At 47.2% G+C, this 26,669-nt stretch overlaps 1 protein-coding gene across 2 annotated transcripts in view; it reads right to left on the reverse strand.

Annotated features, from left to right (window-relative positions):
- Nucleotides 1-3,076, reverse strand: part of NALCN (sodium leak channel, non-selective) — a 759,765-nt gene extending 756,689 nt beyond the window's left edge. The window contains exon 1 of one of the 2 annotated variants that reach the window (XM_044284936.1): nucleotides 2,975-3,076. The gene's annotated coding sequence lies outside the window, so the exon portion shown is untranslated. The remainder of the gene's footprint in view (nucleotides 1-2,974) is intronic. The other variant, XM_044284935.1, reaches the window with a different exon arrangement.
- Nucleotides 3,077-26,669: the final 23,593 nt, after the last annotated feature.

The following is a 26,669-nucleotide window of genomic DNA, read 5'->3' on the forward strand; positions in this document are numbered from 1 at the left end:
AAAACGTATGCCAACCGATGGCATTTGTAAGACTGATCAGGATCCTGATCAGTCTTAAAAAATGCCTAATCAGTCAGAAAAATGCATTAAAATGCCGGATCCGTCTTTCCGGTGTCATCCGGCAAAATGGATCCAGCATTCAAGCAAGTCTTAATTTTTTTGGGCCAGAGATAAAACCATAGCGTGCTGCGGTTATGAACTGAAGACATCCTGATGCATCCTGAACGGGTTGCTCTCTATTCAGAATGCATGGGGATATACCTGATCAGTTTTTTTCCGGTATAGAGCCCCTGTGACGGAACTCTATGCCGGAAATGAAAAACGCTAGTGTGAAAGTACCCTGAGGCTCAGTTCACACAGGCGGGATTTCCACGCGGGTGCAAGTGCTGAGGTGAACGCATTGCACCCGCACTGAATCTGAACCCATTCATTTCTATGGGGCTGTGCACATGAGCGGTGATTTTCACGCATCACTTGTGCGTTGCGTGAAAATCGCAGCATGCTCTATATTGTGCGTTTTACACGCAATGCAGGCCCCATAGAAGCGAATGGGGCTGCGTGAAAATCGCAAGCATCCGCAAGCAAGTGCGGATGCGGTGCGATTTTCACGCACGGTTGCTAGGAGACGATGGGGAACCGGTCATTATTATTTTCCCTTATAACATGGTTATCAGGGAAAATAATATCATTCTGAATACAGAATGCATAGTACAATAGGGCTGGAGGGGTTAAAAAAATCAAAATACAAATTTAACTCATCTTAATCCACTTGTTCGCGCCACCGGCATCTCTTCTGTCTTCATCTGTGAGGTAAAGGACCTGTGATGACGTCACTGCGCTCATCACATGGTCCGTCACATGATCCATCACCATGGAGCTGGATTATGTGACGGACCATGTGATGAGCGCAGTGATGTCACCACATGTCCTTTACCTCACAGATGAAGACAGAAGAGATGCCGGCTGCGCGAACAAGTGGATTAAGGTGAGTTAAATTATTTTATTTTTTTAACCCCTCCAGCCCTATTGTACTATGCATTCTGTATTCAGAATGCTATTATTTACCCTTATAACCATGTCATAATTGAAAATAATACAATCTAAACAGCACCTAACCCAAACCTGAACTTCAGTGAAGAAGTTCGGGTCTGGGTAGCACATTCATTTTTTTATCACGCGCTTGCAAAACACATTGCACCCGCGCGATAAAAACTGAACAACGGAACGCAATCGCAGTCAAAACTGACTGCAATTGCGTACCTACTCGCGCGGGTTTGCCGCAACGCACCCGGGACGCATCCTGAACAAATCCGTCACGCCCGTGTGAACCCAGCCTAAGGGGCAAGGGATTCCCCAGGTGCTTAGTAGGCCCGTTGCACTATGTAGTACCTAGAATTTGCAGAACGAAATGTTTCAGAATTCATACTGAGCTGTAAATAGTCAGTAAAACGTTAGAGCTGATACCGGGAAACTCACTGAAAACCTAAGCCCAGAGTCATGTGCAATAGGAGCACTATAATTAAGGGGACCACTTATCAAACTGGTGTAAAGTAGAACTAGCTTAGTTGCCCATAGCAACCAATCAGATTCCACCTTTCATTTTCCAAAGCATCTGTCAATGGTGGAATCTGATTAGTTGCTATGGGCAATTAAGCCAGTTCTACTTCACACCAATTTGATAAATCTCCCAAGGCCTCATGCACACGGCCGTTCTGTTTTTTGCGGTCCGCAAATTGCGGATCCGCAAAACACGGAAGCCGCCCGTATGCCCTCCGCAATTTGAGGAACGGAAAAGGAGGCCCATTGTAGAAATGCCTATTCTTGTCCGCAAAACGGACAAGAATAGGACATGCTATATTTTTTATGGGGCCACAGAATGGAGCAACGGATGCGGACAGCACACGGAGTGCTGTCCACATCTTTTGAGCCCCCATTGAAGTGAATAGATCTGCACCCGAGCCGCAAAAACTGCGGCTCAGATGCGGACCACAACAATGGTCGTATGCATGAGGCCCAAGTCCTATGACATAAGTAAACTTTGTAGGAAAACCGCAGCACTCTCTTGTCTTCAATATTCAAAAGGTTTATTCACCTTGCGACATTTCAACCGGTGTGGTCTTTCTCCGGTCGAAACGTTGCACTGTATTGGTGAATAAACCTTTTTGATATTGAAGCCAAGAGAGTGCTGCGGTTTTCCTACAAAGTTTACTTACGTTGTGGCTTCCAACACGGCTGGGACCACCACATAAAGGAACGGTACGTTGTGCTGCTACACTACACAGTCCTATGACATGCGCAGCAGAAACATAAGGTAACTAATGAGTTAAAAATCAGAGCAGCAGGAATGGGGCATATCTGACACGGCACGACAACCGAGAACGTCACCAGCTGAAGAGGGGGCAGGACAGTCGTACAAGCTGTACTCATTGTAATAGGCGACAGCCATAATGTGAGGTGAGGGGCTGTGGTCTGTGACAAAACACAGCAGTTCTCTAGCATATTTACAATAAAGAAAATAAAAGCTAATTCTTAAATGAATAAAAGGTAAATGGAAAGAAGGCGCCTAATGGTCTTGGACCAACAGCCACAATAAGCCCCCACTGTACTGCCGGGGTCCTAGGACCTGTCCCCTCCACACGTCTGGCTGCTGCAGCTGAACCTTGCACTCCCCGCCCCTCCCACTGATAACTAGGATGCTGCAGCTGGCAGCCCGGTCGCCATGACAACCCCCTGTGATTCGGGGGAGGGGACAGGAGCGCCGTATCCTTCCCCAGCTGTGTTCACACATATTATCTAAACCAGAGAGATGGCACAAAACCTCCCAACACATGACGTCCATAGTGATGTATCCGAGATGGCAGAGTAGTATGGAAAGCGCCACAAAGACATACAGACGTGCACAGGGCCTGCAGCCCGCTCGCCCCTCAGCCCCACCACATACTACTGACTAGGGGGAGAGCAAACAACAACCCACCTATGGCACTGGCTGGGAGTCCTCTGCGGCGGGGTGTAGTGCCTCTAGCTCCTGGTCCTCATTCTCCGGGTGATGCCGGCAGTGTCTGTGCTGCTCCCTCACAGCCCTGTGGTACCCGCACTGCATGTGGAGGGAGGACTGCTGGCAGCTTCCTTCCTGTCACCAGCCTCAGCAGCAGCAGCAGCTGGGATCTCCTCGTATGGAGGGGCGTTAGGGACACAATTCCCCTCTCCTCAGCCTTCATGTATATACTGCAGTCATATATGTGTGGGGAGATATATATATATACATACATATATACATATAGATAGATATGCTGCAATTCTATATGCCTGAGTATATACATATATATACTGCAGTTCTATATGTGTGGGGAGATATATATATACATACATATATACATATAGATAGATATGTTGCAATTCTATATACCTGAGTATATACATATATATACTGCAGTTCTATATGTGTGGGGATATATATATATATATATAGATATGCTGCAATTCTATATACCTGGGAACATATATATATATATATATATATATACTGCAGTTCTATATGTGTGGGGATATATATATATATATATATATATACACACACATATAGATAGATATGCTGCAATTCTATATACCTGAGTATATACATATATATACTGCAGTTCTATATGTGTGGGGATATATATTTATATATATATATATATATATATATATATATATACTGCAGTTCTTTATGTGTGGGGATATATATATATATATATATACTGCAGTTCTATATGTGTGGGGAAATATATATATATATATACATACATATATACATATAGATAGATATGCTGCAATTCTATATACCTGGGAATATATATATATATATATATATATATATATATATATACTTTAGCAAAATGAGAATGTAGCACACTATAAAAAGTGGGTGCAGGACAGGCCAGTGTGGACCGGCACCTGGGTCCAACGTAGTAGAGAAGAAAGAAGGCCAGCAGCACTCCAAAAATATCAAAAAAGCGTGTGGTTTATTCACCCAGAGTCAGCAGCTAGGTGCTGACTCTGGGTGAATAAACCACACGCTTTTTTGATATTTTTGGAGTGCTGCTGGCCTTCTTTCTTCTCTAGATATATATATATATATATATATATATATATATATACTGCAGTTCTATATGTGTGGGGATATATATATATACTGCAGTTCTATATGTGTGGGGATATATATATATATATATATATACTGCAGTTCTATATGTGTGGGGTGATATATATATATATATATATATATATACAGTACAGACCAAAAGTTTGGACACACCTTCTCATTCAAAGAGTTTTCATTATTTTCATGACCATGAAAATTGTAGATTCACACTGAAGGCATCAAAACTATGAATTAACACATGTGGAATTATATACATAACAAAAAAGTGTGAAACAACTGAAAATATGTCATATTCTAGGTTCTTCACAGTAGCCTCCTTTTGCTTTGATTACTGCTTTGCACACTCTTGGCATTCTCTTGATGAGCTTCAAGAGGTAGCCACCTGAAATGGTTTTCACTTCACAGGTGTGCCCTGTCAGGTTTAATAAGTGGGATTTCTTGCCTTATAAATGGGGTTGGGACCATCAGTTGGGTTGTGGAGAATTCAGGTGGATACACAGCTGATAGTCCTACTGAATAGACTGTTAGAATTTGTATTATGGCAAGAAAAAAGCAGCTAAGTAAAGAAAAACGAGTGGCCATCATTACTTTAAGAAATGAAGGTCAGTCAGTCCGAAAAATTGGGAAAACTTTGAAAGTGTCCCCAAGTGCAGTCTCAAAAACCATCAAGCGCTACAAAGAAACTGGCTCACATGTGGACCGCCCCAGGAAAGGAAGACCAAGAGTCACCTCTGCTGCGGAGGATAAGTTCATCCGAGTCACCAGCCTCAGAAATCGCAGGTTAACAGCAGCTCAGATTAGAGACCAGGTCAATGCCACACAGAGTTCTAGCAGCAGACACATCTCTAGAACAACTGTTAAGAGGAGACTGTGTGAATCAGGCCTTCATGGTAGAATATCTGCTAGGAAACCACTGCTAAGGACAGGCAACAATCAGAAGAGAATTTTCTGGGCTAAAGAACACAAGGAATGGACATTAGACCAGTGGAAATCTGTGCTTTGGTCTGATGAGTCCAAATTTGAGATCTTTGGTTCCAACCACCTTGTCTTTGTGCGACGCAGAAAAGGTGAATAGATGGACTCTACATGCCTGGTTCCCACCATGAAGCATGGAGGAGAGGTGTGATGGTGTGGGGGTGTTTTGCTTGTGACACTGTTGGGGATTTATTCAAAATTGAAGGCATACTGAACCAGCATGGCTACCACAGCATCTTGCAGCAGCATGCAATTCCATCTGGTTTGCGTTTAGTTGGACCATCATTTACTTTTCAACAGGACAATGACCCCAAACACACCTCCAGGCTGTGTAAGGGCTATTTGACCATGAAGGAGAGTGATGGGGTGCTGCGTCAGATAACCTGACCTGAACCCAATCGAGATGGTTTGGGGTGAGCTGGACCGCAGAGTGAAGGCAAAAGGGGCAAACAAGTGCTAAGCATCTCTGGAAACTCCTTCAAGACTGTTGGAAGACCATTTCAGGTGACTACCTCTTGAAGCTCATCAAGAGAATGCCAAGAGTGTGCAAAGCAGTAATCAAAGCAAAAAGGTGGCTACTTTGAAGAACCTAGAATATGACATATTTTCAGTTGTTTCACACTTTTTTGTTATGTATATAATTCCACATGTGTTAATTCATAGTTTTGATGCCTTCAGTGTGAATCTACAATTTTCATAGTCATGAAAATAAAGAAAACTCTCTGAATGAGAAGGTGTGTCCAAACTTTTGTTCTGTACTGTATATACACATGTATGCTGTAATTCTATATGTGAGGGGATATACATATACATACATGTATGCTGTAATTCTATACATGAGGGGATATATATATATATATATATATACAAACAAAAATAACTGGCAGCACCACCTTGAAAGCAATAGCTAGTGGGTGCAAAGTCCAAGTACGGCAACTGGATCTTACCCACTTCAATATAATGAAAAAATTGGACTGCACTCCAGACGGTTCCTTATGGTAAAACGAGTGAAGTTTATTCACACATGTGATAGCAGCAAAAAAGCGAAGTTTCGGCTCAACATGAGCCTTTCTCAAGCATTGATACAAGCGTACAAACCAACATATATAGGTGAACCAATCAAATCGTTAGACATATCCACATAATTGATACTTAGTAAAAAACTGTGTATAATTTCATATATAAGTTAAAAAGGGACACATCCCAGTAATCATGAATAAAGTGACTAGTGCTATCAGAAAAACAAATATATAATAAGGCTGGCTATTACATGTAAATACATTTAAGTCCATAAGTGTGGCCAGCTATTCCTAATATATTCATTAGATTTGATAATCCATTAATTGTGCACATGTGTTTCGGGGGTACAATGATGAGCTTATACCTGGCGGAATGATGCAGCCCACGTATGCCATCATGTTGCTGAGCGCGTCTCTCAGGAGCCAGTGCGCATGTCTGGATCGCATACTTATCATTGCTCGGCGTCCTCGTAACTCCAGCTGATTTCAGTGCTGTCGATTCCTTGTTACGTAACAGACGCACATTGATGACTCATGTTAGATCGCGTTAGCTATCCATAGAAGAAGGAGCGCATGCGCATGTCTTCAGCAAGAGAATACTCGACACAATCTCATCAACAGCGTATCTTAGGCAAACTTATTTCCTCACAGCCCGCCTCCATGTCTGTAATCAATATTCAAACCGTTAGGTTGTAGAGTATTAAGAGTTTGAATCCAGAATGATTCTTTCTTTTTAAGTAATAATATGCGATCACCCCCCTACGAGGCATTTGTATCTGATCAATGATCCAGCATCTTAAGTCTTTTTCACTATGTTGTTTGAGTGAAAAATGCTTAGGTACTGGAAGATCCATCCGGCCCTTTCTAATAGTAAACCTATGATTGTTGAGCCTGAGATTGTTTTTCTGATAGCACTAGTCACTTTATTCATGATTACTGGGATGTGTCCCTTTTTAACTTATATATGAAATTATACACAGTTTTTTACTAAGTATCAATTATGTGGATATGTCTAACGATTTGATTGGTTCACCTATATATGTTGGTTTGTACACTTGTATCAATGCTTGAGAAAGGCTCATGTTGAGCCGAAACGTCGCTTTTTTGCTGCTATCACATGTGTGAATAAACTTCACTCGTTTTACCATAAGGAACCGTCTGGAGTGCAGTCCAATTTTTTCATTATATTGAAGTGGGTAAGATCCAGTTACCGTACTTGGACTTTGCACCCACTAGCTATTGCTTTCAAGGTGGTGCTGCCAGTTATTCTTGTTTGCATATTATTGTGATATTGGCTCAGCACACCTATACTGTTTACTGCTTTTTTCTTTTTGGCTTTTTTGTCGGTTTTCCTTTTTTTGCCAAACCATCAATGGCGCATTTTGACACACACGGAGGCTGCGTCTTCACGCAGGAGGATACGGAACGCATCATCGGCGGCATCGAGGGAGATTCGGCTTTCCTCAGTACTCCGTCTCCAAAAGAATTGAAACGGAGGTATGAAAATTTATCCAGACGTATTCTATCTCTGAAACTGCATATGACTACTTTAGGACATTATTTTAAAGAACAAAAGATCCCCAGAGGGATGCGATCCCATCTACGGCCCAATTTATTTGCTAATAATGATCCTTTTTGCAAACGTTTTGAAGCTCTGTCTAATAAATACTCAATGGACTTCATATTATTAAATATTGAATTTTTGCAAGAAGAAGTAACCGCATTGACAGTGGAACTGTTGCAGACAGAGCAACGACTACACACACTTATGTCTGAGGAGGACTACACGCAATTCAAGGATGTGCTACAACTACAACTACAACAACTACAGGCTGATTTGGAAGATGGCAAAAGAATCAAATGGGCCTGTGATTCTGAAGACTACAAAAAGGGAGATATCTACAATTGGCAACCTGGCAATCTGGTATATAACAATGCCAGAGAATATAATAAAAAGTCAAGTAAAAATACTCAGCCACACAGAGGAGAAACAGAGTCTTTTTTAGGGAACAAAGTGGACACAAATGCAGCAAAAAGAACCGTACCAGAAGAGGCGGTTGCCGATATCGACGAGGTCAAAAAAACCCGCAGTGCAAAAACACGGACTCAATACCCCAAACTGAAGAAATAGCTGTTATTAACTTATCTTCTAAAGTTTTAACCCCTGCACAATCAACCGTTTTGTCCAAAGGCCTATCCTTCTGTCCCAATTCACAGGTAAATTGGCTTGACTTGGAGTCTGATTTAAATAATTTCTTTCGTTCCTTGAAACTCAAGGTATGGTTCCAAGGAACCAGTGGGGACCAGACGGGCAGACAGAGTGAGTTCACATGTAACATGTTTAATTTATTCAATCCGAGTTCATTTGTTCCAGTAATAAATGAGCCTGCTGTTGATGCGTATGCCTCGGCCGTTAAAAAGGAGGTTGGGTTGCTGAGTGCGCTTCCGCGTTCTGATGGCTTCAGATTCCCAAATCTCACTGCGGCGGAGGCTTACGCGTTAACAGAATTGAAAAATGACAAAGAGTTAACTATAAAACCTGCCGACAAAGGTGGTTCGGTGGTAGTAATGGATACTGCCAAATACATCCAGGAAATTTCAAGGCAGTTAGATGATGCAAAGGTGTATAACATGATATCTCATGATCCCAAATTTCAAATTGTACGGTTGATAGAACAATGTGTTTCTGATGCTTTAATTGCAGGTGTTATAGACCAAAAACTCTCTGAATATCTGATTGTCCCTCATCCTATCACCCCAGTGATCTATATACTGCCCAAAGTCCATAAAACTTTGGTTGATCCACCTGGGCGTCCCATAGTTTCAGGGACGGATTCAGTATTTGGGCATGTTGCAATCTTTTTGGACAAGGTACTGCGTGATTTTTCAACTGGGGGGCAATCATATATCAGGGATACATCTGATTTTTTGATTAAGCTGAGGGAGACCAACCTGATGGAAACTGATCCCGTCATATTGGTTTCCTTCGACGTAGTATCCTTATATACTTCAATTGAACATCAAAAAGGGATCAGTGCTGTACAAAGTATGTTAGATATGTCTACATTGACACCTGAGGCTTGCCAGTTTATTATTAGATTACTTACCATCGTTCTTGAGTTCAATTATTTTCTTTTTCAAGACACCTATTATGTCCAAAAACGAGGCGTGGTGATGGGGTCCAACGTGGCCCCCACGTACGCGAATATCTATATGCGCCGGTTTGAGGAAGACGTCGTCTATGGCTCCCACCATGCCCAATACATCAAGGGGTGGTGGAGATACATAGACGATGTCTTCCTCATCTGGACTGGAACAAAACAACAACTAGAAGACTTTCATCGTTATTTGAATAGTGTAAACAAGGAACTCCAATTTACTATTACTCACTCTGAGGTTTCTGTCCAATTCTTGGACACTAATGTCATTTGGTCCAATGGAGCTTTAAGCACGCAATTATTTATAAAACCCACAGACAGGAACACTACACTGAGATACGAGAGCTGTCACCCTCGCAGTATGATAAAACACTTGCCATACTCTCAGTTTTTGAGGGCAAGGAGAATAGTCACTGATGAGACTGTCCTTGACAAAACAGTTGATGAAATGATCTCTAAATTTAAGGCACGGGGATACCCTAGCAAATTATTGCAAATACAGAAAGATAAAGCTCTAGCCATGGATAGAGATTCGTTGTTACAGGTCAACAATAAAAATAAAAATAAAAAGAGTGATAGGAGAGTCACATTTGTGTCTACTTACTCGGAACTTAGCAATGATGTGAATAAGATCTTGAAACGACATTGGCCCTTATTAAGTGGCTGCAAAACATTTTGTGCCAGAATTTAAGATACCTCCCCTCTGTGCATATAGAAGGTGTAAAAATATTAGAGACCAACTCGTCAGAGCTGATGTGGGACCAAAAACTACCACCAGACAGACTACATTGGCACCATCAGGCACGGGATGTTTCCCGTGTCTGCATTGTGTCAATTGTCAGTTTATCAGGAGATCCAGGTCTTTCACACATCCTAACACTGGTATATCATATCCCATCAAATTCCATCTTTCCTGTGACTTTACTTTTGTAGTGTATGTCCTCTCTTGCCCCTGTCATCTATTGTATGTAGGGGAAACATCAACTGACCTGAAGACTAGGCTCAACAATCATAGGTTTACTATTAGAAAGGGCCGGATGGATCTTCCAGTACCAAAGCATTTTTCACTCAAACAACATAGTGAAAAAGACTTAAGATGCTGGATCATTGATCAGATACAAATGCCTCGTAGGGGGGGTGATCGCATATTATTACTTAAAAAGAAAGAATCATTCTGGATTCAAACTCTTAATACTCTACAACTAGAGTTGAGCGAACACCTGGATGTTCGGGTTCGAGAAGTTCGGCCGAACTTCCCGAAAATGTTCGGGATCGGGATCCGAACCCGATCCGAACTTCGTCCCGAACCCGAACCCCATTGAAGTCAATGGGGACCCGAACTTTTCGGCACTAAAACGGCTGTAAAACAGCCCAGGAAAGGGCTAGAGGGCTGTAAAAGGCAGCAACATGTAGGTAAATCCCCTGCAAACAAATGTGGATAGGGAAATGAATTAAAATAAAAATTAAATAAATAAAAATTAACCAAAATCAATTGGAGAGAGGTCCCATAGCAGAGAATCTGGCTTCCCGTCACCCACCACTGGAACAGTCCATTCTCAGATATTTAGGCCCCGGCACCCAGGCAGAGGAGAGAGGTCCCGTAACAGAGAATCTGGCTTCATGTCAGCAGAGAATCAGTCTTCATATCATAGCAGAGAATCAGGCTTCACGTCACCCACCACTGCAACAGTCCATTTTCATAAATTTAGGCCCAGCACCCAGGCAGAGGAGAGAGGTCCCGTAACAGACAATCTGGCTTCATGTCAGCAGAGAATCAGTCTTCATGTCATAGCAGAGAATCAGGCTTCACGTCACCCACCACTGTAAGAGTCCATTTTCATAAATTTAGGCCCAGCACCCAGGCAGAGGAGAGAGGTCCCAAAACAGACAATCTGGCTTCATGTCAGCAGAGAATCAGTCTTCATGTCATAGCAGAGAATCAGGCTTCACGTCAGCCACCAATGCAACAGTCCATTGTCAGATATTTAGGCCCAGCACCCAGGCAGAGGAGAGAGGTCCCGTAACAGAGGATCTGGCTTCATGTCAGCAGAGAATCAGTCTTCATATCATAGCAGAGAATCAGGCTTCACGTCACCCACCACTGCAACAGTCCATTTTCATAAATTTAGGCCCAGCACCCAGGCAGAGGAGAGAGGTCCCGTAACAGACAATCTGGCTTCATGTCAGCAGAGAATCAGTCTTCATGTCATAGCAGAGAATCAGGCTTCACGTCACCCACCACTGTAAGAGTCCATTTTCATAAATTTAGGCCCAGCACCCAGGCAGAGGAGAGAGGTCCCGTAACAGACAATCTGGCTTCATGTCAGCTGAGAATCAGTCTTCATGTCATAGCAGAGAATCAGGCTTCACGTCACCCACCACTGCAACAGTCCATTTTCATAAATTTAGGCCCAGCACCCAGGCAGAGGAGAGAGGTCCCGTAACAGACAATCTGGCTTCATGTCAGCAGAGAATTAGTCTGCATGTCATAGCAGAGAATCAGGCTTCACGTCAGCCACCAATGCAACAGTCCATTGTCAGATATTTAGGCCCAGCACCCAGGCAGAGGAGAGAGGTCCCGTAACAGAGGATCTGGCTTCATGTCAGCAGAGAATCAGTCTTCATATCATAGCAGAGAATCAGGCTTCACGTCACCCACCACTGCAACAGTCCATTTTCATAAATTTAGGCCCAGCACCCAGGCAGAGGAGAGAGGTCCCGTAACAGACAATCTGGCTTCATGTCAGCAGAGAATCAGTCTTCATGTCATAGCAGAGAATCAGGCTTCACGTCACCCACCACTGTAAGAGTCCATTTTCATAAATTTAGGCCCAGCACCCAGGCAGAGGAGAGAGGTCCCAAAACAGACAATCTGGCTTCATGTCAGCAGAGAATCAGTCTTCATGTCATAGCAGAGAATCAGGCTTCACGTCAGCCACCAATGCAACAGTTCATTGTCAGATATTTAGGCCCAGCACCCAGGCAGAGGAGAGAGGTCCCGTAACAGAGGATCTGGCTTCATGTCAGCAGAGAATCAGTCTTCATATCATATCAGAGAATCAGGCTTCACGTCACCCACCACTGCAACAGTCCATTTTCATAAATTTAGGCCCAGCACCCAGGCAGAGGAGAGAGGTCCCGTAACAGACAATCTGGCTTCATGTCAGCAGAGAATCAGTCTTCATGTCATAGCAGAGAATCAGGCTTCACGTCACCCACCACTGTAAGAGTCCATTTTCATAAATTTAGGCCCAGCACCCAGGCAGAGGAGAGAGGTCCCGTAACAGACAATCTGGCTTCATGTCAGCAGAGAATCAGTCTTCATGTCATAGCAGAGAATCAGGCTTCACGTCACCCACCACTGCAACAGTCCATTTTCATAAATTTAGGCCCAGCACCCAGGCAGAGGAGAAAGGTCCCGTAACAGACAATCTGGCTTCATGTCAGCAGAGAATTAGTCTGCATGTCATAGCAGAGAATCAGGCTTCACGTCAGCCACCAATGCAACAGTCCATTGTCAGATATTTAGGCCCAGCACCCAGGCAGAGGAGAGAGGTCCCGTAACAGAGGATCTGGCTTCATGTCAGCAGAGAATCAGTCTTCATATCATAGCAGAGAATCAGGCTTCACGTCACCCACCACTGCAACAGTCCATTTTCATAAATTTAGGCCCAGCACCCAGGCAGAGGAGAGAGGTCCCGTAACAGACAATCTGGCTTCATGTCAGCAGAGAATCAGTCTTCATGTCATAGCAGAGAATCAGGCTTCACGTCACCCACCACTGTAAGAGTCCATTTTCATAAATTTAGGCCCAGCACCCAGGCAGAGGAGAGAGGTCCCAAAACAGACAATCTGGCTTCATGTCAGCAGAGAATCAGTCTTCATGTCATAGCAGAGAATCAGGCTTCACGTCAGCCACCAATGCAACAGTTCATTGTCAGATATTTAGGCCCAGCACCCAGGCAGAGGAGAGAGGTCCCGTAACAGAGGATCTGGCTTCATGTCAGCAGAGAATCAGTCTTCATATCATAGCAGAGAATCAGGCTTCACGTCACCCACCACTGCAACAGTCCATTTTCATAAATTTAGGCCCAGCACCCAGGCAGAGGAGAGAGGTCCCGTAACAGACAATCTGGCTTCATGTCAGCAGAGAATCAGTCTTCATGTCATAGCAGAGAATCAGGCTTCACGTCACCCACCACTGTAAGAGTCCATTTTCATAAATTTAGGCCCAGCACCCAGGCAGAGGAGAGAGGTCCCGTAACAGACAATCTGGCTTCATGTCAGCAGAGAATCAGTCTTCATGTCATAGCAGAGAATCAGGCTTCACGTCACCCACCACTGCAACAGTCCATTTTCATAAATTTAGGCCCAGCACCCAGGCAGAGGAGAGAGGTCCCGTAACAGACAATCTGGCTTCATGTCAGCAGAGAATTAGTCTGCATGTCATAGCAGAGAATCAGGCTTCACGTCAGCCACCAATGCAACAGTCCATTGTCAGATATTTAGGCCCAGCACCCAGGCAGAGGAGAGAGGTCCCATAACAGAGGATCTGGCTTCATGTCAGCAGAGAATCAGTCTTCATATCATAGCAGAGAATCAGGCTTCATGTCACCCACCACTGCAACAGTCCATTTTCATAAATTTAGGCCCAGCACCCAGGCAGAGGAGAGAGGTCCCGTAACAGACAATCTGGCTTCATGTCAGCAGAGAATCAGTCTTCATGTCATAGCAGAGAATCAGGCTTCACGTCACCCACCACTGTAAGAGTCCATTTTCATAAATTTAGGCCCAGCACCCAGGCAGAGGAGAGAGGTCCCGTAACAGACAATCTGGCTTCATGTCAGCAGAGAATTAGTCTGCATATCATAGCAGAGAATCAGGCTTCACGTCACCCACCACTGCAACAGTCCATTTTCATAAATTTAGGCCCAGCACCCAGGCAGAGGAGAGAGGTCCCGTAACAGACAATCTGGCTTCATGTCAGCAGAGAATCAGTCTTCATGTCATAGCAGAGAATCAGGCTTCACGTCACCCACCACTGTAAGAGTCCATTTTCATAAATTTAGGCCCAGCACCCAGGCAGAGGAGAGAGGTCCCGTAACAGACAATCTGGCTTCATGTCAGCAGAGAATCAGTCTTCATGTCATAGCAGAGAATCAGGCTTCACGTCACCCACCACTGCAACAGTCCATTTTCATAAATTTAGGCCCAGCACCCAGGCAGAGGAGAAAGGTCCCGTAACAGACAATCTGGCTTCATGTCAGCAGAGAATTAGTCTGCATGTCATAGCAGAGAATCAGGCTTCACGTCAGCCACCAATGCAACAGTCCATTGTCAGATATTTAGGCCCAGCACCCAGGCAGAGGAGAGAGGTCCCGTAACAGAGGATCTGGCTTCATGTCAGCAGAGAATCAGTCTTCATATCATAGCAGAGAATCAGGCTTCACGTCACCCACCACTGCAACAGTCCATTTTCATAAATTTAGGCCCAGCACCCAGGCAGAGGAGAGAGGTCCCGTAACAGACAATCTGGCTTCATGTCAGCAGAGAATCAGTCTTCATGTCATAGCAGAGAATCAGGCTTCACGTCACCCACCACTGTAAGAGTCCATTTTCATAAATTTAGGCCCAGCACCCAGGCAGAGGAGAGAGGTCCCAAAACAGACAATCTGGCTTCATGTCAGCAGAGAATCAGTCTTCATGTCATAGCAGAGAATCAGGCTTCACGTCAGCCACCAATGCAACAGTTCATTGTCAGATATTTAGGCCCAGCACCCAGGCAGAGGAGAGAGGTCCCGTAACAGAGGATCTGGCTTCATGTCAGCAGAGAATCAGTCTTCATATCATAGCAGAGAATCAGGCTTCACGTCACCCACCACTGCAACAGTCCATTTTCATAAATTTAGGCCCAGCACCCAGGCAGAGGAGAGAGGTCCCGTAACAGACAATCTGGCTTCATGTCAGCAGAGAATCAGTCTTCATGTCATAGCAGAGAATCAGGCTTCACGTCACCCACCACTGTAAGAGTCCATTTTCATAAATTTAGGCCCAGCACCCAGGCAGAGGAGAGAGGTCCCGTAACAGACAATCTGGCTTCATGTCAGCAGAGAATCAGTCTTCATGTCATAGCAGAGAATCAGGCTTCACGTCACCCACCACTGCAACAGTCCATTTTCATAAATTTAGGCCCAGCACCCAGGCAGAGGAGAGAGGTCCCGTAACAGACAATCTGGCTTCATGTCAGCAGAGAATTAGTCTGCATGTCATAGCAGAGAATCAGGCTTCACGTCAGCCACCAATGCAACAGTCCATTGTCAGATATTTAGGCCCAGCACCCAGGCAGAGGAGAGAGGTCCCATAACAGAGGATCTGGCTTCATGTCAGCAGAGAATCAGTCTTCATATCATAGCAGAGAATCAGGCTTCATGTCACCCACCACTGCAACAGTCCATTTTCATAAATTTAGGCCCAGCACCCAGGCAGAGGAGAGAGGTCCCGTAACAGACAATCTGGCTTCATGTCAGCAGAGAATCAGTCTTCATGTCATAGCAGAGAATCAGGCTTCACGTCACCCACCACTGTAAGAGTCCATTTTCATAAATTTAGGCCCAGCACCCAGGCAGAGGAGAGAGGTCCCGTAACAGACAATCTGGCTTCATGTCAGCAGAGAATTAGTCTGCATGTCATAGCAGAGAATCAGGCTTCACGTCAGCCACCAATGCAACAGTCCATTGTCAGATATTTAGGCCCAGCACCCAGGCAGAGGAGAGAGGTCCCGTAACAGAGGATCTGGCTTCATGTCAGCAGAGAATCAGTCTTCATATCATAGCAGAGAATCAGGCTTCACGTCACCCACCACTGCAACAGTCCATTTTCATAAATTTAGGCCCAGCACCCAGGCAGAGGAGAGAGGTCCCGTAACAGACAATCTGGCTTCATGTCAGCAGAGAATCAGTCTTCATGTCATAGCAGAGAATCAGGCTTCATGTCACCCACCACTGCAACAGTCCATTTTCATAAATTTAGGCCCAGCACCCAGGCAGAGGAGAGAGGTCCCGTAACAGACAATCTGGCTTCATGTCAGCAGAGAATTAGTCTGCATGTCATAGCAGAGAATCAGGCTTCACGTCAGCCACCAATGCAACAGTCCATTGTCAGATATTTAGGCCCAGCACCCAGGCAGAGGAGAGAGGTCCCGTAACAGAGGATCTGGCTTCATGTCAGCAGAGAATCAGTCTTCATATCATAGCAGAGAATCAGGCTTCACGTCACCCACCACTGCAACAGTCCATTTTCATAAATTTAGGCCCAGCACCCAGGCAGAGGAGAGAGGTCCCGTAACAGACAATCTGGCTTCATGTCAGCAGAGAATCAGTCTTCATGTCATAGCAGAGAATCAGGCTTCACGTCACCCACCACTGTAAGAGTCCATTTTCTTAAATTTAGGCCCAGCACCCAGGCAGAGGAGAGAGGTCCCGTAACAGACAATCTGGCTTCATGTCAGCAGAGAATCAGTCTGCATGTCATTGCAGAGAATCAGGCTTCACGTCAGCCACCACTGCAACAGTCCATTGTCAGATATTTAGGCCCAGCACCCAGGCAGAGGAGAGAGGTCCCGTAACAGAGGATCTGGCTTCATGTCAGCAGAGAATTAGTCTGCATGTCATAGCAGAGAATCAGGCTTCACGTCACCCAACATTGGAACAGTCCATTGGCATATATTTAGGCCCTGGCACCCAGACAGAGGAGAGGTTCATTCAACTTTGGGTAGCCTCGCAATATAATGGTAAAATGAAAATAAAAATAGGATTGAATGAGGAAGTGCCATGGAGTCCAATAATATATGGTTAAGGGGAGGTAGTTAATGTCTAATCTGGACAAGGGACGGACAGGTCCTGTGGGATCCATGCCTGGTTCATTTTTATGAACGTCAGCTTGTCCACATTGGCTGTAGACAGGCGGCTGCGTTTGTCTGTAATGACGCCCCCTGCCGTGCTGAATACACGTTCAGACAAAACGCTGGCCGCCGGGCAGGCCAGCACCTCCAAGGCATAAAAGGCTAGCTCTGGCCACGTGGACAATTTAGAGACCCAGAAGTTGAATAGGGCCGAACCATCAGTCAGTACGTGGAGGGGTGTGCACACGTACTGTTCCACCATGTTAGTGAAATGTTGCCTCCTGCTAACACGTTGCGTATCAAGTGGTGGTGCAGTTAGCTGTGGCGTGTTGACAAAAGTTTTCCACATCTCTGCCATGCTAACCCTGCCCTCAGAGGAGCTGGCCGTGACACAGCTGCCTTGGTGACCTCTTGCTCCTCCTCTGCCTTGGCCTTGGGCTTCCACTTGTTCCCCTGTGACATTTGGGAATGCTCTCAGTAGCGCGTCTACCAACGTGCGCTTGTACTCGCGCATCTTCCTATCACGCTCCAGTGCAGGAAGTAAGGTGGGCACATTGTCTTTGTAGCGTGGATCCAGCAGGGTGGCAACCCAGTAGTCCGCACAGGTTAAAATGTGGGCAACTCTGCTGTCGTTGCGCAGGCACTGCAGCATGTAGTCGCTCATGTGTGCCAGGCTGCCCAGGGGAAAGGACAAGCTGTCCTCTGTGGGAGGCGTATCGTCATCGTCCTGCCTTTCCCCCCAGCCACGCACCAGTGATGGACCCGAGCTGCGTTGGGTGCCACCCCGCTGTGACCATGCTTCATCCTCATCCTCCTCCACCTCCTCCTCATCCTCGTCCTCCTCGTTCTCCAGTAGTGGGCCCTGGCTGGCCACATTTGTACCTGGCCTCTGCTGTTGCCAAAAACCTCCCTCTGAGTCACTTCGAAGAGACTGGCCTGAAAGTGCTAAAAATGACCCCTCGCCGGTCTGTTGTTCTATACCCCGCCACAACTCCTGTGCGGTGTGGGGCCTGTCCCCCAAACATATGAGTTTCAGAATGGCCTGCTGACGTTTACCCCGGGCTGTGCTGAAGTTGGTGGTGAAGGTGTGTGGCTGACTGGATGAGCAGGTGGAAGAAGAGGAGGAGGAAGCCGAGAAGGAGGAGTTGGCAACAGGAGGCAAAGAATGTTGCCCTGCGATCCTTGGCGGCGGAAGGACGTGCTGTCATGGAACCATGAACCAGACGTACAAGAGATAAGTGGAAAAAAGAAGGCTTTATTGAAAATCAAGCTGTAAGGCAAAAGTCCAAACGGATGGCTAAACCGAAACAGGGTCTTGCGAAGCCAGAGGTCAGGAACCAGAAGGGTAGTCAGACGAAGCCTGGATCGGGAACCAGCAGGGTAGTCAGATGAAGCCTGGATCAGGAACCAGCAGGGTAGTCAGACGAAGCCAGGATCAGGAACCAGAAGCAGCAGCAGTCTTAGAAGCATGTGAACACAGGAGGACCAAGCAAGGAACTGAAGCCACAGATCTCCTATATATATGAGCTAGGCATCCAGCTCCTCCCAGTGGGAAGGAGAAGCCGCAGGGTGGGAGGCTACAAGAAACCCAGAAACCAAGATGGCCGCCAGCACATGTCAAACGAAGGAGAACAGCAAGAAGGTAAGACCATGACAGTACCTCCCCCTCAAGGGCCCCTCCTCCGCGGAGTAAAGAACGGTTTCTAAAGGAAGCGTGCGTGGAAGGCTCGGAGCAAGGCAGGAGCATGGACATCTGCGGAGGGAACCCAGGAACGCTCCTCTGGACCATAACCACGCCAATGAACCAAAAACTGCACCCGACCGCGGACCAGGAGTGAGTCCAGGATATTGCTCACCTCATACTCCTCACGATTGCCCACTTGGACCGGACGAGGCCGAGGAACCGAGGAAGTGAAACGATTACACACCAGTGGCTTCAACAGGGAGACATGAAACACGTTGGAGATCCGCATGCCAGGAGGAAGCGCAAGGGCATAGGCTACCGGGTTTACCCTGCGAAGCACTCGGAAAGGACCAACAAAGCGAGGCGCCAGCTTGGGAGTGGGCACTCGAAGGTTGAGGTTGCGGGTGGACAACCATACGCGGTCACCAACCTGGTAGGAAGGAGCGGGCGCTCTTCTGCGATCAGCCTGGAGTCTCTGGCGCTGCGCAGAGACCTCAAGGGACCTCTGGATCTGTACCCAAGAAGCACGTAGGACGGAAAGGTGATCCTCCACAGCCGGAATATCCTGGGGAGAGAATACCTCCGGTAACACGGCAGGTTGGAACCCATAATTGGCCATGAAGGGAGACGTCCCAGAGGAAGAGTTCACCGCCGTGTTCCTGGCAAACTCAGCCCAAGGCAGGAGGTCAACCCAATTGTCTTGGTGATCGGAGACATAGCAACGAAGGAATTGCTCCAAGGCCTGATTGGATCGTTCTGCGGCCCCATTGGACTGAGGGTGGTAGGCCGAGGAGAAAGAGAGATGAATCCCCAACTGGGAGCAAAAGGCGCGCCAGAACCTGGACACAAACTGACTCCCCCGATCCGACACAATCTCCTTGGGCAAACCGTGCAACCGGAAGACCTCCCTGGCAAAAATCGTGGCCAACTCTTGTGCAGAGGGTAACTTCTTGAGAGGAACACAGTGGCACATTTTGGAAAACCGATCCACAATCATGAGAATGACCGTATGGCCTCGGGATGCAGGGAGGTCCACAATGAAATCCATCCCCAGGTGTGACCATGGACGCTCCCCGGTGGCTATGGGTTGCAAAAGGCCCAACGGAAGGTGCCGAGGGGACTTACTCTGGGCACAAACGGAGCATGCCGCTACATATGCGGCGATGTCGGAACGTAGAGAAGGCCACCAGAACAGACGTGAAACAGCCCAGGACAGCTGATTCTTTCCAGGATGCCCCGCGGCCTTGGAGTTATGGTAGGTTCGCAACAACCGAGTGCGCAACTCCTCAGGCACAAAACATCTGCCGTTGGGTCTCCCAGAGGGAGCACCAGATTGAGCCGCCAAAATCTGCTCACCCAGGGGAGAGGTCAGGCTGGTGCGAATGGCGGCCAGGATCTGATTCGGAGGTATGACCGAAGTCGGAATCGACTCCTCCCCGGACAGCTCGGAGTACTGCCATGATAAGGCATCCGCTCTGATGTTCTTGGAACCGGGTAGGTAGGAGACCACGTAATTAAAACGTGACAAGAACAGAGCCCATCTGGCCTGACGTGGTGTCAATCTCTTGGCCTCAGAGAGGTAGGTCAGATTCTTGTGGTCCGTCAGGATGAGAACCGGAACCACCGAGCCCTCGAGCAAGTGCCTCCATTCTTTAAGGGTCTGCACGATGGCCAATAACTCCCTGTCACCAATCTGATAGTTGCACTCCGCGGAAGACAGTTTCCGGGAGTAAAACCCACAAGGAAGCAGAGGACCCTCTGGTGTTCTACGCTGAGACAGAAGGGCGCCTACTCCCGTCTCAGACGCGTCCACCTCGAGGACAAAAGGCAACCCAGGGTTGGGATGCGACAGAATCGGAGCCGACACAAAGGCGGACTTTAGAGCCTCAAAAGCTCGGATGGCCTCGAGCGGCCAGACCTGGGGATTACTGCCCTTCCTGGTCAGATCCGTGAGAGGCTTGGCTAGCATGGAAAAGTCCCTGATGAACTTCCGATAATAATTGGCGAAGCCCAAAAAGCGCTGCAGGGCACGAAGACCACTGGGCTGGGGCCACTGTAAGACAGCCGAAACCTTCTCAGGATCCATGGAGAACCCCTCAGCGGAAATGATGTAACCTAAGAAGGTTACCTGGGATCGGTGAAATTCGCATTTCTCAAGCTTACCGAACAGCTTGTTCTCTCGTAACCGTTGCAACACTCGTCTGACATCCAGAATGTGGGCCTCCATGGATTCAGAATATACCAAGATGTCATCCAAATAGACCACCACACACTGCTGCAACAGGTCACGGAAAACATTGTTGATGAATTCCTGGAAGACTGCGGGCGCATTGCACAACCCAAAGGGCATAACCAAGGATTCATAATGACCGGTCCTGGTGTTAAACGCGGTCTTCCACTCATCGCCCGCCTTGATCCTTACCAGGTTATATGCCGCCCTCAGGTCGAGTTTGGTAAAGACCGTGGCCCCTTTGAGGCGATCGAACAGTTCGTAAATCAAGGGTATCGGGTAAGCGTTCTTGATCGTGATGCGATTGAGACCCCTGTAATCGATGCAAGGCCTCAACTCACCGCCCTTCTTTTTCACAAAGAAAAATCCAGCCCCTGCCGGGGACGAGGATTTGCGAATGTGTCCGCGTGAAGGCGCCTCCCTCACGTACTCCTCCATGGCCTCATTCTCCGCTACCGACAGTGGATAGACTTTGCCACGAGGAGGAACGGCACCAGGTTGTAACTCTATGGCACAATCGTATGGGCGGTGCGGAGGTAGGGCAACCGCACGCACCTTATCGAATACATCCCGGTACTCCTTGTATTCAGGAGGCAACAGAGAGTCCGAGGAAGTACACAGCAACTTGACAGGCCCATGGATGCAACTAGCCCCACACTGCGGTGACCACGAGAGGATCTCGGCCGATCTCCAATCGAAAGTCGGATTATGCTTCTGGAGCCAGGGGTACCCCAAGACCACCGAGTAGTGTGGAGACGAAATAACCTGGAGACAGACCGACTCTCTGTGAACGGCACCAATGGCCATCCCCACTGGAAGGGTCTCCTGAGTCACGTGTGGCGGCAGAAGGGGTCTGCCGTCTATCGCCTCAAGAGCCAGTGGGGAACCTCGAGGCTGCAGAGGAATGGAATTGGCGGCAGCGAACACACTATCAATGAACAAACCACCAGCACCAGAGTCCACCAACGCCTGGGTCGTCACCGAGCCCCCGACCCAGGAGAGGACAACAGTAATCAGTGGTTTGTCAACACGGGAAACCGGGGACGAGGAGACTCCACCCAAGATCTGCCCCCGACAGGATCTCAGGTGCGAGCGTTTCCCGGACGGTTCGGGCATGCCAACCGAAAATGCCCACCGAGACCACAGTACATGCATCGGCCCTCGCGTCTCCGGAGTACCCTCTCCCCCTCGGACAGGCGAGCAAACCCCAGCTGCATGGGTTCACCCCCAGACAAGTCATCCCCAGGAGGCGTGGGAGGAGAGGGAGGCACGGGTGGGACAGCAAACGTAGGCCCCAATCTGTTAGAAGACCTCCGCAGGCTCTCCTTAAAGGAAGGTCTCTCCCTGAGTCTGGTGTCAATCAAAATCAGGAAAGAAATAAGGGACTCGAGCTCCCTCCACTGGTAGGTCCTTAGCTGCAACCTCATCCTTCAAGGCATCCGAGAGACCATGAGAGAAAGCAGCGACCAGAGCCTCATTATTCCAGCCCACCTCTGCTGCCAGGGTACGAAACTCAATGGCGTATTCAGCTACGGATCGTGAACCCTGTCTGATGGACATAAGGAGCTTCGCAGCAGAGGCAGCACGAGCCGGCACATCGAATACCTTCCGAAGAGAAGCAACAAAACCGGAAAACTCGGCAACCACCGGATTGTTGTTCTCCCATAAAGGGCTGGCCCAGGCCAAGGCCTTGTCCGAGAGCAGCGAGATCAAGAAGCCCACCTTTGATCTCTCAGTAGGAAAGGCATGTGGCAGCAACTCGAAATAAATGCCCACCTGGTTAAGGAAACCTCGGCACTGAGTTGGCTCTCCCCCAAAGCGCTGTGGAAGGGGGGCAGAACCGGTCATACCCCGAAACACCGCAGACGCAGCAACAGGTGTCGGGGTAGACTCTGGCGCAACAACCGGAGCGGCAGTAGGAGCGGGCCCAGGAGCGACAACCGACCCATCGGCAACGGAAGCTAAATGAGCCGTGCGTTCAAGCAGGGTTTGCAACGCCACAGCGAACCGACCCAACAGGTGATCCTGCTGATCAAGTCTGGCAACCAGCGTAGGTAGCGAGGATGGCCCTGTACCATCAGAATTCATGGCTTGGTCCTAATGTCATGGAACCATGAACCAGACGTACAACAAGAGATAAGTGGAAATAAGAAGGCTTTATTGAAAATCAAGCTGTAAGGAAAAAGTCCAAACGGATGGCTAAACCGAAGCAGGGTCTTGCGAAGCCAGAGGTCAGGAACCAGAAGGGTAGTCAGACGAAGCCTGGATCGGGAACCAGCAGGGTAGTCAGATGAAGCCTGGATCAGGAACCAGCAGGGTAGTCAGACGAAGCCAGGATCAGGAACCAGAAGCAGCAGCAGTCTTAGAAGCATGTGAACACAGGAGGACCAAGCAAGGAACTGAAGCCACAGATCTCCTATATATATGAGCTAGGCATCCAGCTCCTCCCAGTGGGAAGGAGAAGCCGCAGGGTGGGAGGCTACAAGAAACCCAGAAACCAAGATGGCCGCCAGCACATGTCAAACGAAGGAGAACAGCAAGAAGGTAAGACCATGACACGTGCGCCAAACAGCTCTCCGCCTGGGGCCCAGCTGCCACTACATTTACCCAGTGTGCAGTTAGGGAGATATAGCGTCCCTGGCCGTGCTTACTGGTCCACGTATCTGTGGTTAGGTGGACCTTGCTACAGATGGCGTTGCGCAGTGCACACTTGATTTTATCGGATACTTGGTTGTGCAGGGAAGGCACGGCTCTCTTGGAGAAGTAGTGGCGGCTGGGAACAACATACTGTGGGACAGCAAGCGACATGAGCTGTTTGAAGCTATGTCCACCAGCCTAAATGACAGCATTTCATAGGCCAGTAGTTTAGAAATGCTGGCATTCAGGGCCAGGGATCGAGGGTGGCTAGGTGGGAATTTACGCTTTCTCTTAAATGTTTGTGAGATGGAGAGCTGAACGCTGGCGTGTGACATGGTTGAGACGCTTGGTGACGGAGGTGGTGGTGGTGTTGGTGGTACATCCCCTGTTTGCTGGGCGGCAGGTGCCAATGTTCCTCCAGAGGCGGAGGAAGAGGCCGAGGCGGCAGCAGCAGAAGAGGCCAAGGCGGCAGCAGCAGAAGAGGTAGCAGGGGGAGCCTGAGTGACTTCCTTGGTTTTAAGGTGTTTACTCCACTGCAGTTCATGCTTTGCATGCAGGTGCCTGGTCATGCAGGTTGTGCTCAGGTTCAGAACGTTAATGCCTCGCTTCAGGCTCTGATGGCACAGCGTGCAAACTACTCGGGTCTTGTCGTCAGCACATTGTTTGAAGAAGTGCCATGCCAGGGAACTCCTTGAAGCTGCCTTTGGGGTGCTCTGTCCCAGATGGCGGTGGTCAGTAGCAGGCGGAGTCTCTTGGTGGCGGGTGTTCTGCTTTTGCCCACTGCTCCCTCTTTTGCTACGCTGTTGGCTCGGTCTCACCACTGCCTCTTCCTCCGAACTGTGAAAGTCAGTGGCACGACCTTCATTCCATGTGGGGTCTAGGACCTCATCGTCCCCTGCATCGTCTTCCACCCAGTCTTGATCCCTGACCTCCTGTTCAGTCTGCACACTGCTGGCGGCTACTGAGACCTGAGGTAGTTGGTACACTAGGACGTGTGGATGTGGCAGAACGGCCACTTCCTCTCCCAGCACCAGAGGGTCCACTAACACCACCACGACCATGTCCACGTCCGCGTCCCTTACTAGATGTTTTCCTCATTGTTATGGTTCACCACAACAACAAAAATATTATTTGGCCCAATGTATTGTATTCAAATTCAGCTGAATATAAATTTGAGGCCTAGTATTTAGGCGCTGGGTGACCGGTATGGATTTAGTGACAGAATTAGACTTGGAAATGCACAGTAGCGTGTGTGTGAAGTTATTCTGAATGACCCTATGTGCACTTTGAATATTATATACCCTTTTAGGGATAGATTTCAAATAGCTCTGATATAGCAGAAACCACTAAATTATGAAATTGCTAAATTGGGAATTGTATTTCAACCCAGAACAAAAAATGTGCTTTGACGGACACTAAATAACTTGCCCATCCACAACAGGACAGCGGTAACGACAGATTTAGCGGGATATAAATTTGAGGCCTAGTATTTAGGCGCTGGGTGACCGGTATGGATTTACTAACAGAATTAGACTTGGAAATGCACAGTAGCGTGTGTGTGAAGTTATTCTGAATGACCCTATGTGCACCTTGAATATTATATACCCTTTTAGGGATAGATTTCAAATAGCTCTGATATAGCAGAAACCACTAAATTATGAAATTGCTAAATTGGGAATTGTATTTCAACCCAGAACAAAAAATGTGCTTTGACGGACACTAAATAACTTGCCCATCCACAACAGGACAGCGGTAACGACAAATTTAGCGGGATATAAATTTGAGGCCTAGTATTTAGGCGCTGGGTGACCGGTATGGATTTACTAACAGAATTAGACTTGGAAATGCACAGTAGCGTGTGTGTGAAGTTATTCTGAATGACCCTATGTGCACCTTGAATATTATATACCCTTTTAGGGATAGATTTCAAATAGCTCTGATATAGCAGAAACCACTAAATTATGAAATTGCTAAATTGGGAATTGTATTTCAACCCAGAACAAAAAATGTGCTTTGACGGACACTAAATAACTTGCCCATCCACAACAGGACAGCGGTAACGACAGATTTAGCGGGATATAAATTTGAGGCCTAGTATTTAGGCGCTGGGTGACCGGTATGGATTTACTAACAGAATTAGACTTGGAAATGCACAGTAGCGTGTGTGTGAAGTTATTCTGAATGACCCTATGTGCACCTTGAATATTATATACCCTTTTAGGGATAGATTTCAAATAGCTCTGATATAGCAGAAACCACTAAATTATGAAATTGCTAAATTGGGAATTGTATTTCAACCCAGAACAAAAAATGTGCTTTGACGGACACTAAATAACTTGCCCATCCACAACAGGACAGCGGTAACGACAGATTTAGCGGGATATAAATTTGAGGCCTAGTATTTAGGCGCTGGGTGACCGGTATGGATTTACTAACAGAATTAGACTTGGAAATGCACAGTAGCGTGTGTGTGAAGTTATTCTGAATGACCCTATGTGCACCTTGAATATTATATACCCTTTTAGGGATAGATTTCAAATAGCTCTGATATAGCAGAAACCACTAAATTATGAAATTGCTAAATTGGGAATTGTATTTCAACCCTGAACAAAAAATGTGCTTTAACGGACACTAAATAACTTGCCCAGCCACAACAGTACAGCGGTAACGACAGATTTAGCGGGATATAAATTTGAGGCCTAGTATTTAGGCGCTGGGTGACCGGTATGGATTTAGTGACAGAATTAGACTGGGATATGGCCAAAAAATAACCACACTATTGCTGGTTAAATGCACTTGGTGTGACAGCTTGACCAACCACACTACTGAGGGTTAAATGCACTTGGTGACGGGCGCAGCTTGCCCCTGATGTAGTATATGGCCAAAAAATGAACAGACTATTGCTGGTTAAATGCACTTGGTGTG

Source organism: Bufo gargarizans, chromosome 3 (genome assembly GCF_014858855.1).
Source record: "Bufo gargarizans isolate SCDJY-AF-19 chromosome 3, ASM1485885v1, whole genome shotgun sequence".
NCBI lineage: Eukaryota > Metazoa > Chordata > Amphibia > Anura > Bufonidae > Bufo > Bufo gargarizans.